Source organism: Cyprinodon tularosa, unplaced genomic scaffold, assembly GCF_016077235.1.
Source record: "Cyprinodon tularosa strain WSP-4 unplaced genomic scaffold, ASM1607723v1 ctg867, whole genome shotgun sequence".
In the NCBI taxonomy this organism is placed as follows: Eukaryota; Metazoa; Chordata; class Actinopteri; order Cyprinodontiformes; family Cyprinodontidae; genus Cyprinodon; species Cyprinodon tularosa.
This window is the reverse complement of record NW_024039637.1, coordinates 79,474-98,114: the sequence shown is the minus strand read 5'-3', so window position 1 is coordinate 98,114 and position 18,641 is coordinate 79,474.

The following is an 18,641-nucleotide window of genomic DNA, read 5'->3' as shown; positions in this document are numbered from 1 at the left end:
GCTGCAGCCAGGTTTCTGTAAGGCCACATAAGTCAATGTGATTATCAAAAATCAAGTCATTAAATAGCATCGCAGGTAATAGTTAATGACTTGATTAATGACATCTGCATATATATGAATTTTCTTGGTTAGTACATCCACTCACTGTGAAATTACGTGTGAAACCTTTTTCCCACAGCCGGCAAACTGCTTGTTTTGCAGCCAAATGCTACACCAGTTGGCATTTTTATGGCCATGGGAGTGAGGAGTACCAATGTGGCAGCCTATGGCTTCACTTTTTTGGGCTATCAGCAATCCATTGTATGAATAGAGGGGACGTACTGCTCTCAGTTTTAAACCTTATACGGAGATGGGACCATTGCACTCCGGAAGTGAAGGGGGCACTAGTGGCACTATTTTCTATACCAGCTGTGTTATAATATTTATAATAATAATAGCACATTTTATTTGGCAAAGCCTCTCAACACACTCAATAACAAACTACAAAAGGTGTTAATAACAATCTAAAATAGCAACAATAAGGAATCATTCTTGACTGTTTCTATCCCTACACCCTATCTATCCCAAACAAAAGCCACAAAACATAAATTTGATTAATATTTTAGAGACAAATGTTAGTTACATTAAGAACACATTTATTCATCCATTAATTGTCATACATGCACTCTTATCCCTATAGTAGGGTCATGAGGGCTGCTGCGGTGGACCCTGGAATGATTGCCAGTCCATTGCAGATAAAGAACATCGATATACCAAATGCTTGCTGGTGCTGAATTTGAAATAATAGATTTAGATGTTGTAAATGGTACTCTTAAAATAAATAAATTAAAATCTGAAATATAATAGCCTTTGCCTTATTTAATAAGGACAAGATGGAAAAGAGGTTTGGTTGGTAATACATTTAGTCAACTTAGTATGTCCATTCATTTTGCACTTTTATTCTTTTTATTCGATATTTTTTCTTATTATTCACATTTTGAATACAATTTACAAACAAACCAAAGGACTCCTAAACTTCTAACATGTACTATGCCAAAAACTATATGCTTGGCTGCAGGTGACCTGGCTCAATCATTGTCATTCTTTATCCTGGTGTCTCATTGCAAACTTTTCTTATATGAACTACAGCTTAACCAGTAAACTCTTTGGTGTCCCATTATCCCATTTAGAAACTCATCAATTCTACCAATTGCAATTGATTCATAAACTCCAAATACTTTTATTTTCCAATTGTGGCAAGACCCAAAGTGATTCATTTAGAAATTTAAATGTAGCTTCAACCGGCAAAGACTCACACAGAGAGAAAGTAGGTTTTAGAAAGTTTGACAAGAAATAATCTTTGGCGCTCGGATCCTGGCAGTAGACATTGCGCTGGTTACCGCCATAGTGAATGATCCGCTGTTGATGAGTTATTTTTTCATTTTTTCTATATATATGTATATATATATTTGTATATATATGTATATATCTATATATATATATATATATATATATATATATATATATATATATATATATATATATATATATATATATATATATATATATATATATATATGAAAAGCTTTTTGAATAAAGTCACTGGATGTATAAGTTAAACCAATCTGTAACTTCTCATTATAACTGTCCTCATCTTACCTGCTTAGCCAATCACCTGATCATGCACCTCCAAACCAGCCTAAATATCCAGGATATTAGATGTAACAATAGGATTTTAAGTAATTTCGTCTTAAAATAACTTTTCCCAAATCAAATGATAAGACATTACATTTTAAAGGACTTTACAGCAGATAAGATCATTAAAATAAGAACTAATTATATAACTTACCCTCTGCCACCAAAAGCTAAAGGGATGTAATACAAAATTATCAATGAATTACCCAACTAAATAGTTTTTGATATCTAGGTTTAAGTTAAATTCAGAATATTGGGCATTTTGCATGAGAAACGTTGAGAGTTTAAAACATTTATTCTTCTTTTGTGAACAAATTTTTAAATTCTTTAAACTTTAAGAACATTGTTTTGTCACCACATTTTATTTATTTATTTATTTTTAAGTGAAAATAAGGCTCCTGAACATTTAGGAAATTGTCTTACACTGATGGGTTTTTTTTTATATACAGAGATGTAGGTATTTTAAAATAAAGCCCACTTTTAGCCATTGGAAAAATGACTGATTTATTTTACAAATCTCTAAGACTGACTAAATCCAAACCTGCTGTCCAGTTATCATCCTTGTTGGAACACTTTGATTTAATTTAAGACTGTCCTCTGTTATTACTTTACTGTAGAACTGTTTTTTATTATTTTATTTTGGTCATAATTCAAGTGTATAAGTGATGGCATGTTTATGATGTCTTGTGTTTGATTTATTTTAGGGTCTTTATTATTTATTTGTTTGTGCAACGATGCTCCATTTTATAGTTTACAAATCTTTAAGAAATGTTTTATGACTTTTCTGAGACAATTTTGATTCTTTTTATATTTTCTTCATCATCATGGGACAAAAGAGATGAATATCTTATTAATAGCATTATCATCACTTTCAAATTTTATATACATACATGCAGATTTGGAAAAGCTAAACCGATATGGTCTGTATTTAAACAGGAGATCCATCTTCTAAATCTTTCCTTGGACAAAATTCAGAAACAAAAAGTTTGTCATATCACCTCTCTAATTTATTTAATCCATACACATTAAAGAATAATGCTTACTTGGTTGGGGTTTTTTTTGTGTGTGTGTGTTTTTGTTAGGGTTGTTAAGTTTCCCCAACTTTAACCTATAAAAAATTAAACATAGACAGTGTAAGATTTTTCCTGTAATGCTTTGCAAAGGGGAGATAGACAGAGTTGAAGAATCACTCTCTGCATCTCCGCTTGGCTTGACACTTGCCGGGCTTTTTATTGAGCAGTCAACACATTACAACAGCAGGCGTTAGTTTCGATTACGCAACCTCTTAGACATAGCATGAACTTTTAAGATAGGGAACTTGTCTGGTTTCAGTATACACTTTAAAAAAGGTGTCGGGGTTATAAACTTCCACTTCTGTGTTTCTTAAATGAAAAACAGGAACTTCTGTGTTTCTTAAATGAAAAACAGGAAAGCATTCTTGCAAAACATTTGACCGTCTTATGACCTGCATACACTATTTCCAGTGATGAGAGTAACATATAGAAAAACAAATGATTGAGAGCAATATAAAACATATAAATTAATAAAATGATAAAAACAACAGAAATCATAACTCCAACAGTTTTGTATTTTTTATTATTTTTATTTATTAATTTATCTTTCATTATAATTCTGTTATATTCGATGTATGTAATTAAAGATATCCTTGATTTTCTACTTTTTTTTCTCTCTTTCTGAAGTATTGCATAAACTAAACATCTGTTTACTTCGCAACTTCAAAGAAAAAAAAAATAAAGAAAATTGTTAGGAGGTATGATTGACTATATGTTGTGCTTTATTATACTGTAGTGATTGAGTTTGTCATTGTTATTGTTCCAAATAAAGTCAAAAAAAAAAAAAGCTAACTTCTGGTTGATAGATTAACTGGTTGAACAAAACTACGAAAAACTATTAAGAGCCTTGAAAAGCAAAAATAAAAAGGTGTAACTCTTGATGCCAATAGAGAACTTAATCCATCATTGATTTTGAGTTAATTCATCACATGACCTGGTAGCTGCTGAGCTAAATTGCTACAATCTTCATATAAAAATAGATATTACAGATTTGAAATGGTAAAATAAAAAGATTAGATTCAACTCTATTGTCATTGCACAGGTACTGGTACAAGGCTGATCTAACCAGAAGTGCAAAAGCAGGATATAAAATGCTATTACTATAACAATAATAAAACTAAAACTTAGACAGAAGCTTTTCTGATCTAAAGTGCGGTGGGAGGTAATTGAATATTACAGTTAAAAAGTTGCAAATGCATATGCAAACGGGTTAGTAGTGCGAGATGCATTTAAACAGCTGTTACTATAGTAACAGTCAGCAGTGCAGGTAAACATTATAGTATTGCAATTAACAAAGTGGAGGCAGGTAGGAGGAGGGAGAGTCTATCACTTTATGAGCGGAATGGGATCAGTGAGGATTAGAGGTCAATGGGGGGGCGAGACGATGGAGTCAATTGATCACATGACCTAGAAGCTACTGGCAAAAATGCTAATATTTCCATATAAAAGCTAATTAAAAACCATTTGGGTTTTCAAATGGAAAAATAAAAGATATAGCGTTTGATTCAATTGGTCACATGATCTGGAAGCTATTGAGCTAAAATATTTTTATAAGATTTAATTTTTTTTAAATATATTTAGAGATTCCCCTTTTTGAACCGCTATATAAGAACTGTTAAAGGAATGCAGTGTCCTGATAGAATTTAAAATCTTCCTTCTCACATACAAAGCCTTAAATGGCCAATCTCCATTCAATGTCTCAGATATTATTCTTCTTGATGTTCCTAACAGGCCATCTTCTGTATCTATGCTTCTTTTTCTATATCTGCTTCTGTCTCCTTGAACCCCAGTCGGCCTCAGCAGATGGCCGCTCACACTGAGCCTGGTTCTGCTGGAGGTTTCTTCCTGTTAAAAGGGAGTTTTTCCTCTCCACTGTCGCTACTAGCATGCTTAGTGTGAGGGATTGCATTCAAGTCAATGATTCAATGTAATCAGCTAGATTTCCTTAGATAGAAAACTTTGAATCAATCTGACTGGATGATCTGTTCAATAATCTCTTTGAAGTGATCGTAACTCTTTATGGGGCACTCATTGAAATACTTTGAAAATCAACATATGAAGCCATTATTGTTATTGAAATCTAGGACAAGACCTTGTTGCCTTTGTAACATAAAAAAACAAACAAATTTATGGCAAAAATGAATGTAAATGTAATGACAAGAAACGGGAACTTGCCCGAATTTATTAAGAGAAATAAGAAAAGTGCTTCTATAAGAAATTCATGAAAAACACTTACTGACTTTTTAACTTTTCAATTTGCTTTTTACCTTTTTATTCTTTGCTTTTTTTTTTTTTCCAACTTTATTTACAGTAGGTAATATATATAACTCAAGTGATCATCTAATTCGTCCAATGCCAAAATAAGATGTACAGCCATGTAGCAGAATATTTGCTGAATGGCTGGATATAGATCTTGTGCTTCTAGGCTCTGGGAATGTGGTATATCACCTCTCTGATGGGAAGGAGTCTGAGCTTGGGCGGGAGGTGCAGCAATACTGGCTAAAGAGAGTGGGGCTCACCTACACACATACAGGTGCTGGTCATAAAATTAGAATATCATGAAAAAGTAGATTGATTTCAGTAATTCCATTTAAAAAGTGAAACTTGTATATTATATTCATACATTACATACAAACTCATATATTTCAGATGTTTATTTTGTTTAATTTTGATGATTACAAATGACAACAAATGAAAATCTCAAATTCATCATATCAGAAAATTAGAATATTGTGAAAAGGTTCAAAATAGATGGCCCCTGGTGCCACACTCTAATCAGCTAATTAACTCAAACCACCTGCAAAAGCCTTTAAATGGTCTTTCAGTCTAGTTCTATAGGCTACACAATCATGGGGAAGACTGCTGAGTTGACAGTTGTCCAAAAGACGACCATCGACACCTTGCACAAGGAGGGCAAGACACAAAAGGTCATCGCTAAAGAGGCTGGCTGTTCACAGAGCTCAGTGTCCAAGCACATTAATAGAGAGGCGAAGGGAAGGAAAAGATGTGGTCGAAAAAAGTGTACAAGCAAGAGAGATAACCGCACCCTGGAGAGGATTGTGAAACAAAACCCCTTCAAAAATGTGGGGGAGATTCACAAAGAGTGGACTGCAGCTGGAGTGAGTGCTTCAAGAACCACCACACACAGACGTATGAAAGACATGGGTTTCTGCTGTCGCATTCCTTGTGTCAAGCCACTCTTGAACCACAGACAGCGTCAGAAGCGTCTTGCCTGGGCTAAAGAGAAACAGGACTGGACTGCTGGTGAGTGGTCCAAAGTCATGTTCTCTGATGAAAGTAAATTTTGCATTTCCTTTGGAAGTCAAGGTCCCAGAGTCTGGAGGAAAAGAAGAGAGGCACTTCATCCACGTTGCTTGAAGTCCAGTGTAAAGTTTCCACAGTCAGTGATGGTTTGGGGTGCCATGTCATCTGCTGGTGTTGGTCCATTGTGTTTTCTGAGGTCCAGGGTCAACGCAGCCACATACCAGGAAGTTTTAGAGCACTTCATGCTTCCTGCAGCTGACCAACTTTTTGGAGATGCAGATTTCATTTTCCAACAGGACTTGGCACCTGCACACAGTGCCAAAGCTACCAGTACCTGGTTGAAGGACCATGGTATCCCTGTTCTTAATTGGCCAGCAAACTCTCCTGACCTTAACCCCATAGAAAATCTATGGGGTATTGTGAAGAATAAGATGCAATACACCAGACCCAACAATTCAGAAGAGCTAAAAGCCACTATTAGAGCAACCTGGGCTATCATAACACCTGAGCAGTGCCACAGACTGATCGACTCCATGCCACGCCGCATTGCTGCAGTAATACAGGCCAAAGGAGGCCCAACTAAATACTGAGTGCTGTACATGCTCATACTTTTCATGTTCATACTTTTCAGTTGGCCAACATTTCTATAAATCCTTTGTTTTTATTGGTCTTCAGTAATATTCTAATTTTCTGATATGATGAATTTGAGATTTTCATTTGTTGTCATTTGTAATCATCAAAATTAAACAAAATAAACATCTGAAATATATGAGTTTGTATGTAATGTATGAATATAATATACAAGTTTCACTTTTTAAATGGAATTACTGAAATCAATCTACTTTTTCATGATATTCTAATTTTATGACCAGCACCTGTAAACCACTGCACTAATGTTTCAAATTTTGAAAAGCTTCCCATACAGGAAGAAAGCTAAAAACACACAAATGACAGATATATTTTAACAATTATTTAACTGAATTCACAAACTTTGTTTTAGCAGGGAACAAAACAAATCAGTTTTAAAGCCACAACATAACCAGTGCCAAGTCTTTTTGCAGCTACTTTTCTTTGTATGGTTTTCTTAGTATGTTTGATTTGGTGATAAGTGGAGGCGTTGCAGAGACAAGGGTGGAACTAAACTGAGAAATACCGGCTGTTTCTCTGTAACTCCATTTTGATGCTTTGTGTTTCGTGCTTCTCATGTGCGACTTCACTGCCTTAATTCCCATCGTTCCGAGCTTGAATGACCTCGTTTAAAAAATCCACTGAGCCTCATGTATGTTCCCTGGTTTTAGCCATGGAGAAAACTCTTGGTGGAGCCAATTTTGGTTACATTTACACTTGCTCATATTTTTCAGACAAAAAGTTAATGGTGCATCTCCCAAATGTCCCGGCCGAAACAATGCTTTTATTGGTTACGCTATTGCGAGACTTTTTTTTTTATAAAAAAAAAAATTGTCAATTTTAACATATTTAGATTACAAAAATAAATCATAATAAAATAATAATGTTTTATAAAATTAAGACCTACGAAAGACTAATTTAAGACATTTTAATACTAATTAAGGCATTAGGTTTATTTTGAAGAATTCAATGCCTTTTAAGACTTTTTAAGGACCCGCGGGAACCCTGCCTGCAAACTAGTCCTGGATGAGCTTTTACTATTTTAAAAAATCAGTGTGGGAGCAAAGTACTCCATTGGCTTCATGATATACATATCTTCTTTTTATATTGAAATCCTACTCACTTGATATTTTTATTTTTTATGGAATTATCAGTATTTTTGCTCAATAACTACCAGGTCATGTGATGAACACACTCAAAATCAATGCTGGATCATAGTTCTCCATTGGCTTCCAGAGTAAGGCCTTTTTAATTCTTGCATTTAAAATCTCTTAATAGTTTTTAAATAATGTTTATGTGTAAATATTGGCAGTTTTGCTCAATAGATTCTAGGTTATGTGATTACTGACATAAATTATATAAGGGATCATGGTGCTGCACTAGTTTCTTCAGATACACCTTTTAGTTTTGCATATGAAATATCTAAACATTAATAAATTTTTGTATATAGGATGAATATCAATATTCTAGCTAGGGATGCACCGATCCGATGTTTTTTTTATCAGTATCAGTCCAAATATAAAGAAAAAAATACTAGATCGGTGACGATTGACTCGATATAAGGGCCCATCTATTCATTCTAACTCTATGCAAAGCTCTGCCGTCATCCGTAGCGCAACAACACAACACAACCATATTGTTTATGATGGAGTGAGCGAAAGGATCTATAGTGTGGAGGTTTTTCACACTCTCTGAGCCTACCAGTCCAATGGCTATGTGCAATATTGGTGGGAGAAATGATCCGAGAGGCGGTGTTAAATCTTCAACTATAACACCACCAACTTAATGAAACACCTCCAGAAGTTTCATAACAAGGAAAATGCTGAGATTATCGGACTCAGCAAACAAAAAGGAAGCAGTGGGAATCAGCTAAGTTTGATGGAAGCAAAGGAAAGAAGTGAAATGTTTCCATGTAACAGTATACAGGCCACGAAAATCACAGAGATGATACTGAACTTCATCTTTATGGACGGGCAACAGCTTTCAGTTGTTGGGGACAGGGGAGTCCAGCTGCTAATTATCCACCCGGAGACACGTCACAAGATGGTAAGCTGTAAAGACATGTCTGAGACGGTGCTACCCGAACAGTATGGAAAAGTGTGCAAAGAAATATCAGAGAAGATAAAAGATATGAAAGCTGTTTCACAACCGATATTTGGAGCTCTGACGTTTCTCCCGTGTCCCTCTTAAGTTTAACTGCACACTCAGATGATTTTTTTTATTTTATAATAACAATGGAAAAATGTCAAAAAATAGAGTTTAGCACATATTCTGAAAGTAAGAGTTGTAGTATAAATTAGATGATCCATTTAGATTCATGTTAGAGGTTTTATACAGAGAAGTTTAAACAGTATTGGCCTCCTTCAGATTTCTGCTGTTTTTGATTTTTTTTTTCTCATTAAATGTTTTTAGATCATCAGACAAATGTTAATATTAAAGAAAGAGAACCTGAGTAAATATGAAATGAAGTTTTACAATGATGGTTGAATTGCTGAGGAGAGAAAAGCGATTGGATCCAAGCTGAGCATAGAGCTTTGGTACCGTTAGTCTCTCTAAAGATGGACCAGAGGCAGGAAGGAAGGATGGATGGCTGTGCTCCATCCATCCATCAGGGATCCATTCCAGCTGCAGACCAGATTTAAAGCAAAGTCTCTTCTTTAGAGAAGATTCTGAGAGTATTTACAGATTTCCAATGATGAATCATGTCCAACAGGATGAGGTCTAAAAACATGAGAGCTGCTGGTTGGACTCTCACCATCCAACATGGCTGTCTCCATTCACACATGAATATGGTGGATAAAACAGGGATTAAAACCAGACAATGAATGATGCAAAGATCCAGAAATAAGCAGCAATACCTGAACTGTGAAAGTTCCACCCTGTGGGGCAGAAACCCAACTCCTTACACTGACACTACATGGAATAGTCAGTCCATCCTGAACCTGCTAACTGCTTGAGTGGCTCCTGCCTTGAAGTGTTTGTGAAAACTGCTGATGGGTCTTTAGCTTCACTGTGGAGGGATGCTGACCCACTCTGATTGGCTGGATCATTTGAAGTCAGGGACCTTGGAGGGTTTTCCAGCATCTAGGACCAGTTTCAGGTAACGGCATCTGGACTTTGACTAGGACACTCCATCTGCTTCAAAGTGTCTGTTTTGGTTCTGAGAGGAGGGCTTTCTGATAAACTTTGGATCACTATCCCCAGTGATCTGGAGCTGAAAATCACAAACTGATTGCCAGATCTTCTCCTTCCAGATTTTCCATTAAAGCTCTGAATTCATGGTTCCATCAATTGAAGCATCAAAGCAGCCCTAGACCATCACACCACCCCCACCATGTCTGACTGTAAGTATTATGGTCTGGGCTGATCTCACATCATATGAAGCCATGTTTTCTGGTCTGAATAAGTCCCATCTTCTCTCTGCTTTGCTCTATTTCTAGACTCTTCAACAACAACATCCTCAATAGAACTCCTTATAAGAAAAACAGCACGTTTGACATTTGGTGAAGCGGGTGTTAGTCATCTGGTCATGTGACCAACAGGAAGTCCCTGTCTCCTCAGGATCATCAGGCTGCTAACACTGTGGCTGTGTCTAAACATCTGCCCTAACCCCTGTATAGAGCAGTATATCGGGGTACATCTATGTCACTAGATGAGCAGATACATCCCAGAATGATTCCCATGAACTCTCCTCGCAAAGCATCATGGGGTTTGTTTCAGGGGGTGAGAAAGAACAAAAATGGTGCAGGCAGTGTGCTGTGAACCAGAGTAATGTGATTAAAGGGTAATAAAAAGTAGTGATCATCCGTCCCAACTGACAGTTTCAGCCAGTCACTCAGTTTCTGTGTGAGTGTCCGATCACAAACCGTGAGAAACTAGACATTCGGTTATCAAAAACTGATTTTCCAGCAAAAGCACTGATGAGTTTTACTCGTATATTGTTTGTTCTCATTAAAAATAAAAGAGACAGGCAGTGGGAAAGTTCAAAGTGTTTATTAACAAACAGGTGTGCGGCGCTGCTCGTCTGCTGCGGGGCAGATCTCTGCAGGGATAAGAGAATACAGGTCAGTGACTGGATGTGGAGCTTAACACGACTTGAAGCTAAGTCACTGACCTGATTCAAAGTTCAGTCCGTTCGCGGAGAACTCAGCAGAATCCAGGAGGGAGGTTTGACCGCAGAGGCGGCGAGCGACACCCCCAGAGTTCCTAGAGAGCGAGCGGAGCGGACGCCAGCCGACGCCGAGCAGCAACAGAGTCCAAAAGGGAAATCCAAGGCCGAAGTCAGAAGACAGTTCCGGGTTCAGAAGCCGGTGGAATCCAAGATAAGATAGGACAAGCAGAGCAGACAGGGGCAAGGCAAAATTCGAGATTCTCAGGGCAGAAACTGGTCACAATCAGGAACAGACTAAAGATAGCTAGGAAACGTCTCACCAAAGCACTCGAATAACCTGGCTCTGAGGGGAAGCAAACACACGACCTAAATAGTAGAGGTACCAGGTGAAAATGATCGGCGATAATCAGCCGCAGAACCAATTAGACAGCTGAGCAAGGAGCAAAGGAAAAAAACAAACCATCAGCGCCAAGATCATCACAGAAACGAGTATCCAGCTCAACCCTATGAACATTTTAACATCATCATCTATGTTTGGGTGAATAAAAAAAATGCATATTAATTTATATAAAAATACCCAACATACCCAATCAAATGCTTTTCATGATCTAAAGTTAGAATCAATGTTTGCAATTTTAGCTGATTAACATGGTTCATAATCTGCAGGGCCTTTTGAATATTACCTTGAGTTTGTCCTTGTCTAATAAAACCTGTCTGATCTTTATGAGGTCTGGTAAAATAGTTTATCTTAAAGACAAATCAGAAGTGAACAATTTATAATAAATATTTAATGCACTGATTGGATGATAATTACTACATGCGCTGAGTGGACGCTGGCACGTTTTTGCAGCCGCTGCTCTCCGCTACCTGTTTTTTTTAAGTATTTTTCAACGTTTTTACGGAACTTTGGGCCGTGTACTCACATTCAAGTGAGAGCAAAGACACTTGCCTTTGCTTTGATCATCCTAACTCCCGCTGCCATCCCGCTGTTTTTGTGTCTGAGTGTGGTTAACTAACCTCACTCTCCAACTGTTCTCCTGACTCGACGCCGTTGCTGCTGTTGGTTAGCCACCCGCTGCCGTTAACAATGTCAACCTCCAAGTTCTACATCTGGTGTATCCTCCTCTGGACTGTCCTCTCCACTCTACACCGACCTGGGGCTGGTCTGTTCCAGTATTCGGCTGCTGATCTCCTCCTGCTCCGTGGGCTTCTGTCTGCGCCTCCACCGCCAGTTCTCCAGCTACACCCGGAGATCATGCTCCTTCCCCGTCGGAGATACATGCACCGCGGATCCCGTCGGAATTTCCACATCGATGACTCCAATCCAATACCATCATTCTGGTCCACTTCACGCCGCTCTCGCCGATATCCCGGTCGGGCCGCTGACTTCAGTTCGCCTGCTAGCCTGGCTAAGGCAGCAAGCCCCGCCTCCGGTCATATCAACTCTCCCGTCAACTTTGGACTCCTGAATATCCGCTCTCTCACAAACAAGGGTCAGCTCATCCAGGATCTCATCAATGACCGTAAGCTGGACTTCCTCTGCCTCACGGAGACGTGGCAACAACCTAAAGACTTCTCCCAGCTCAACGCCTCCTCTCCACCTGGGTTTGTTTACCACTCTCTTCCTCGTGTTTCCGGCCGCGGGGGAGGTCCCGCGTTACTTCATCGCGAGAAGTGGAAGTTGTTGCCTGTTTCTATTCCAGTTTTCCGCTCTATGGAATGCTTTGCATTTGAACTGCCTGGTCCTACTCCAATATTTATTTCCATAGTCTACCGTCCCCCCAAACCACATAGTGACTTTTTAAATGAATTATCCATACTATTTACCCACCTGACTACTCTCTCTCCTAATGTCATTCTCCTCGGTGATTTCAATATCCATATGGACAATGTAAACCTTTCACTCACCGGAGACTTTTCCTCCTGCCTGGACAGTTCTGGATTTCATCAGTATGTTGATTTTCCCACCCATATAAAAGGACATTCACTGGACTTGATTTGCTGCTCTGGTTTAATCCCATCTAACTGTTCTGCTGATGATGTCCATATTTCAGATCACTTTCTTTTATCCTTCAACGTTTCCCTGTCTCTCTCCATAATCAAGCCTGTCCGCCAGATTTCCTTCCGCAATATTAAGAACATAAACACAGACATTTTATCCTCCCACATTGACAATATCCCAATCCCTGCTCTTTCCTCTCCGGACCACCTTGTCATCCACTACAACTCTGGGCTTTCCAATATTCTCAATTCCCTTGCCCGTTCAAAACCCGGTCTGTATCCTTTTCCCGCTCTGCCCCTTGGTTTACCCCTGAGCTCCGCCTCATGAAAGCCAAAGGTCGGCAACTGGAACGCCTCCACAAAAAAACTGGTCTCTCCATACACAAAGAAATGCATAAAACTCATCTACTTCAATATTCAAATTCAATAGCCATTGTAGAAGCGAATTGTGTTGCCTCAGGTCATCGTGACCTTAAGCTCCACACAGAGCAAGCAGTCTGGAGGCCACGTATATATCTTGGCAGTAGCAAGTGGTTACAGCCTGGAAGTCACGTACTCATCTTGGCTTGACTGCCAAGATAAGTCTGGAAAAACAAAATCATTAGGCCCACTCGCACGCAATCCGGTCACTAGCCAAGAACTTCCAGGAAATGTTATCAGAGCGTCCAGTCGTGCACATACAGCCACACAGTGCAATGTTGAAACTATATAAACGCCCAGATTTGAATGGGAGTTGAGAAAAAGCCAGATGTGTTCTGTTGGAATGTTCAGCGCTGTGTTACTTGTACTGAGGACAGCATGTCAATTTGATCTTTGAAATAAACGCTTCTTCTCCCGTCCTGAGGCAATCAGATGATCAACTGAAGGTGTCCTGATTTTTGATTTTCTACCACTGAAAACCACCACATTTTGATGCATTGGCCGAGCTGAGAAAGGACCCGGAGACCATCAACGTGCGGGGGGCTTCCAGCTGGCCGGAGTGACCTGTGGGGCCCCATCTGAAGTCATTAGGAGAACGGTGAGTTAAATCCTAAATCCGTTGCTCCTATTTTAATGACTGATATAAAGCAGGTCACTTAAGCTGTTTGGAAGCTACCCGCACATCTAACAGTATCAGGCGATTGTCTGTTTGCCACTGGATGTTTGCTGCAGCATAAATTGGCATCTTGAGATAAATAGTAGCTGTCGAGAACTGGCTCGGATTTTTGTTTTTGGATGATTAATAGTAATCTGCTGAAGCGAGATTGCACCATAACTTTATAGAAATTGGTGGAAACTGGCGGTCACGGATTATAAGTGATGTATCATTATGAATGATGCAACTAATATGTATATCTCATTCTAGTGAGGAAATAAATTTCCTAGTATATGTCGCTGAGTTGCAGTTCGACTGTCGTTGTTGAGAAAAAGGACTGAGTCTAGAGGACTATATTGAGATCTCAGTTGTTGAAGTTGCTTATCTCCGGAGAAAGAAATAGCAGGGCAGCTTGGCTCTGTAGTTGATGTTGTCAGACCGAAAAGTTGATAAAAGAGTTGGAAAGTGCATGCAAATTAGTTTAAATTGGCTGCTTGGGTCTATGAAGTTAAAGAATTCTGTGCACAACCGATTAATTGCCATGGCATGTAATGGTATGAATGTCTAAGAGCTCTGAGGTGAATGTGTGATTATATGACTGGTGCTGTTTGCAAGAGTGTGTGGTGATAAGAAATCTAAGTGCGCACTAAAACATCTGTTTAAATTTAAGACCTCATTCAGATCTGTAATCGGATCTGCTTAACCACTCACTGTAATTTAATTCGGCTGAAAAACAGTGTCCCGAGGCAATAAGGTTGGTATTCAAGAGTCTAAAAAATAAAGAGATAAAGTTAACAGAGAAAAGAATTGGATAAATAAAAAAAAAAAAAATAAAATAAAAAAACATTTAAGATTAAACTAAAGAAAGAAAGTGATCACTGTTAAATTTGCAAAAGACGTCTGCTTCACCTTTTATTGCTTGCTGCGTCACATTTTCTAAATCTGCATGTGCATGACTGCTGTGAAAAAGTGTCCGTTTGCTCGTTCCAACGAAAGCCTTAACTACCATATGTTTAGATATTCTGGGTTGAAAAGTTGTCAAATATCATAACAGCGAATTGTCACATACGGTGCGGATATAACAAAGTTGGTTGTTTTAAGTTCGGCAAAGAATTATAATTTTTTTTCCTTTCCATTTTTTTCTTTTCAAAGTAAACCCAACCCTCTTTCCTGCTTTTCCCCAACCCCCACTCCCCTCTCTCCCGCTCTCGCTTCCCCACCTTTTCTCCTCCTTTCCCCCCCCAATCTCTCTCCCCTTTTTTCCCCTCCCCTTCCTCCCCAACTCCTCTTTTACCCACCCCCCACCTCAAAGTTTAGGTTACGTTCTTCCCCTCCCATTGTGCTCCGAATCAAAACCCCCTCCTTTTAAAAACGCAAAAACCCTTGGGTTTTCGTTTTCTTTTTTTTAACCTTTGAAGATATTGTGTTTGGTAAAAAACCCTTTTGAACATGCGCCCCATGGTGTGAATTTAAAGTGCAGACAAAGATCTATTGTTTTTTGTGTTTTAAAATTGCAAGCTTTCATTGTGGTGGTGTCTGGTTCTTTTTTTCTTTTTTCTGTGATTCCTTTTTTTAAGTGTGAACTTTAAAATTATCTATAATTACAGGTATAAGTTAGAACTTTAAAAGGGGCCTCGTGCACCCAACAAAAAGTACTTCATGACAGTCAAACCCTTTACCCTTTATACAAAAAAAGGCTATGTTTAAAACAAAAAACCCCTTAAAAATTTTTATAATTTTTTAAACCTTTAGAATTTTTAAAATAGAAACGTAAATAAATAAATAAAATAAAAAAAATGTCAAATCTGCCGACGTGTTTTATTGGACTAAAGGGCATCCAAAATATGTCGTAAAAATTTCCCAAAATTTTTCTCAGAAGGGGCACAATCGAAACCAAAAACATCTCTCACAACCCTGGCCGGGAAAGGGTTTAGTTTTGATCCCTCTGTGTGATGAAAGGGGAAAAAAGGATCTGGACTAAAAGGGCAAAAGAAAAATCAAAAAAAAGAGGGAGAAAAACGAGAGCTTGAGAAAAAAGATCTTAGATTTTTTCCCAGGTGGGGGGAAAAAACAAACAGGAGTAACTTAAAAAAAAAAATCATGGAAATAAACAAGAAACCCGAGGAAAAAAAGGCACGAGCTGAAATATTTGGCATTTATTCCATCGCGACGGGGACAAAATATAGTGGGTGACTTTGGATACAGAAAGGGTTTGATTGCACCCAAAAGGACGCTTTTTGCTAAACCATGACAAATTTCTTTTAAAAAAATTACCACGTGCAAATGGAGTGGGGCGGGTTAAAAGGGGCAAAACTAATGTCAAAACATTTGGTTATGAAAGGAGGGGGGTCAGCCAAGGCTGATGTTTGTCCAAAAAAACTCCAGAGGAGGAAGTCGGGATCAGACCGACTTTCCCCTCAGCGTGCAGCAGGTCAGGGGGATTTAGAGTTTTCTAAAATTTCATTAGAAAGGAATATGAAACCCAAAAATTCTGGGGGCCCCCAGCAGGAAGGTTTAAGCCTCAGGTAAAAAAGTTTCCCCAAAACCCGTGAAAGGGGTAGTGCAAAAACAAAAGGAGCTCCAAAATTTCATAAATGTTATGCAGAACATGAGGGGAAAAAACAAAAGGAGTTTCATTTTGGATAGTTTTTTTAGGGTTTTTTAAAACAAGGTGAGGAAAGAGAGGAGGAAATTCACAAATTGAGGAAAGGGAAAAAAAAAGAGATTGAAAAACAAACCATTTAATATGCAGGCGGGCAAAAACCAATTAACCCCCACCCATGGGGGGGCACAGCTCCGGCGGATCCCCCAAGGGCCCAAAATTAAACGAGGGCCCCGTCCCTATGGCGCGCAGGAGGCATAGAAAGAGGCCTAAAGGCCTCACATTAAAAGACCGATAGTTTCAAGCGGGATGATGGCACCAATTTTAATTAAAGGCCAAGTTCCCCACTTTGTTCCAGGGGCTTCTGGTGACCTCTTTGGGGCTCGTCAGCAGATTCCCTGACATTAATGAAGGTGCTGCAAATGGATAAAAACATTTGGGGGAAAAAAAAGGGGAAAATTTGGGCTTGCATTTGGAGACTTTAAAAACCCTTTTTGGGGCACCCCTTTGGGTGAAACCGCAAATGGAAAAATTTTGAAACACAGTACGCTTGGAGGCTGAGTCACAGAGCCGGGATTGAATTTAACGTTTTTGGGAATTTGGCTTTTTGGACAGTCAAAGAGAGAAAAACCCAAACTAAAGTTGACCCAAAGGGGGTTTAAAGGAGAGACGCTTGATGAAAAAGAGAACCCTGCTTTCATTTTGTTTCAAGGGAATTAAAGGGTGGAAAACAAGGGGACTGAGGAAGAAATTGGGGAACAGGGCCAGTGCTCACCCCTGTTTCGCCCTTTCCATTGTTGAAGTTATGGGCCCCCATTTCGTAGCCGACTCGAGGATGTAGTTGGGGGGTTAAAATCAATGCCCCACAGGGGTTCGAGATATGTAGTGGAAAAGCTGTGGGAAAAATACAGAAAGGATGGGGCAGAAGGGTAAGGACCCGGGAAAAAGGGGGGGTCCAGAGGAAGCTGGAAAAATTACAATTGGGAGGCTCCAAGAAAAAACCCCCGCGAAAAACAGGATCAATGATGCCAAATGAAAGGGAAATTAAGCACCGCAGGTGGGGCCCCCCAGAAGACACTATCAAAAAAAACCCACAAAACACCCCGCTCAGCCCCCCCAGCCCCTAGTGGGAAAGTTTACCCCCAAACTTTGGGAATCACCCTCCCTAAAGGGAAAAAGAGGGGCGTCAGCAAAGAGGACATGGTTGGGGCCAAAAAAGGGTTCGGAAAATATGATGCCCGACCACCCGGACTGTGCTGGAATGTAATGAACCCGGACCATCCCCTGAAACAAATTTCCCCAAAAAAGAGACGATTCTTATCAAAGACGATCACGCGGTGGGTTCCGGGGGGCTCCCGCAGAGGTCCATTTAAAAAATTTCCCAAAATTTGGGGGTTTTAGGGGGGGGGCCCAGGGGAACCCGAGACTTTGGGGAAAAAATGAATGCCCAGTTGTAAGCCCCGGGCAGGGGAAATTGAACCCAATAATGCCCAAATTTTAAAAATTTAAAACAAACAAACGCCCATGCTGATCGATAAAGGAGGGATCGTATTTGTGTAAAGTCCACATTATGCCACTCATTCCCCATGGGCTAAAAATTCGTTTTTTAAACCCGTAGGGGTTTTCGGGGAAAAATACAAAAACCCTTTTTTCAAATGGGCAGCGCCTGTTTCCCGGGTTTTTAAAACCAACGAAAATGAAATCAAAAAAAAACCGTTTTTTGTTTCAGAAAATACACCAATTTTTGCCCGCGGGGGGGAAAAAATTTCATTATGTAAACTAAAAAAAAGGGAATCTGGGGTTCCCCAAAGGTGTTTATTTGAAGAACCGGGGGTTTTAACCTCCAAATGTACATGCAAACACCTGAAGCTAAATTTTATTGGCTTGGGGACATTGGCGGGGCCGGGTTTGGGGGTGTGATCTCCCATGGGGGGAAAATACATTCAAGCACAAATTCCAGAAGCCAAAAACCCCCTGCTTTGGAGTATATTGTACAATGTTTATGAATTTCTAAAAAATACACAGTTTGGGAAAAAACCCAAAGGGAAAAAAGACACAAAAAGGGGAAAATGGTGGACCTTGTGACACAAAACATTGTTTTGGGAAAAAAGGTGCGCGTTAAAAGTTTTCACCCCAAAAGACTTTATTCAGAAAAGGTACCCGGTACCAGATTCTGCACCCCAAAAAATCAAACTGTTTGTGAATAAAAAAAAG